Here is a 1,340-nt window from a genome sequence, read left to right on the forward strand (position 1 = left end):
TGTCTCTCTCTGTATATCTATCTATCTATCTATCTATCTATCTGTCTATCCATCTCTCTATCTATCTGTCTATCTATCTATCTATCTATCTACCTATCTATCTATCTATCTATCGGTCTGTCTGTCTGTCTCTTCCTCTTTCATCCTTCATTGCGTACAGGCCGCCACCTCGTTTCTTCTCTGTGAGATCCTCTGTACCTCAAGACAAATGTGCTTTATCTGTCTATGAATTTGCCTCCAAATCTCTCCCACATATGGATCTCAGCCTTCCTCTCCTCTTTTGGCCTTGGGGATTCCATCTTAGGTTTTGTTTTGTCGCATTAGGAGCTGGTTTCCAAAGGTTATTGTCACTCTACGTCCATCTTCTTTTCTTGCTCTTGCTGTATTGCTTTGAAATAATTCCTTATGTTGTACAATAACTACGTGTTCGAAGGTGAAGTACGTATACTCGATCTTCCGTTCGTGCAAAACAAGAGAAGAGAATTGCATGCTCCAAGACAAAAGCAAATATCGTTCAGGCCCAACTAGGATTCGAATCTAAACGTTCCAGATGACAAATCAGGTTCATAACTCACTACGTCACAGAAGCTGATTGGATCTAGTTTTGTTGTTTTTTTAATTCAGAGAAATCCACAACTACTGATGCGTCAAATTAACTTCCGAAAACAGCAATATCGTCAGAGTTTGTTTAATTTCCCGTTGGCATGGCACTGGTATCATAGGTTAAAGAAAAATCCATTCTGACTGCACTGGGGGTCATGTTCCCACCAGAAGAACGGAAGCGTGGGAGAGGCGGAAACGGGGAGAGGGGCAATGACTGTATCAGATAAAAGGCCGATAGCTCTGTAATAATACACGGTATTGGCCAAACACTTGAGAGTCCTTCAATACACTCTGCGCGCTTGTAGATTTTACTGGCTCCCACATTGCGACCCCCTCCCGCACCCTCCCTTCCTCACCCTCGCAATCTCCACCACCACCACCACCACCCTTTTATGCTCAAATCACATAAGCGTTGTAGGCTACTTATTCTGTGAACATACGACTCACTACCACCATCATCATCATCATCATCTTCATCATCATCATCATCATCATCATCATCATCATCATCATCATCATCATCATCATCATCATCATAATAAACATTTAGCGTCGATTTTGAGAGCACTCAATGAAGCCGGGTTGAAATTTCAACGGTCTTCAAACTGAGGTTGTCGAGGGTGGTGGTCGACCTATGGGGTAGGGGGGGGGTGGTTGACGGATAGACAGTTATTCATTGCTCTGATCTTAGTCGTTCTGTACATAAACTGTTCCTGCTTTTTCCAGAGTTATTTTTC

The sequence above is a fragment of the Aplysia californica genome, unplaced genomic scaffold (genome assembly GCF_000002075.1).
Source record: "Aplysia californica isolate F4 #8 unplaced genomic scaffold, AplCal3.0 scaffold00558, whole genome shotgun sequence".
NCBI lineage: Eukaryota > Metazoa > Mollusca > Gastropoda > Aplysiida > Aplysiidae > Aplysia > Aplysia californica.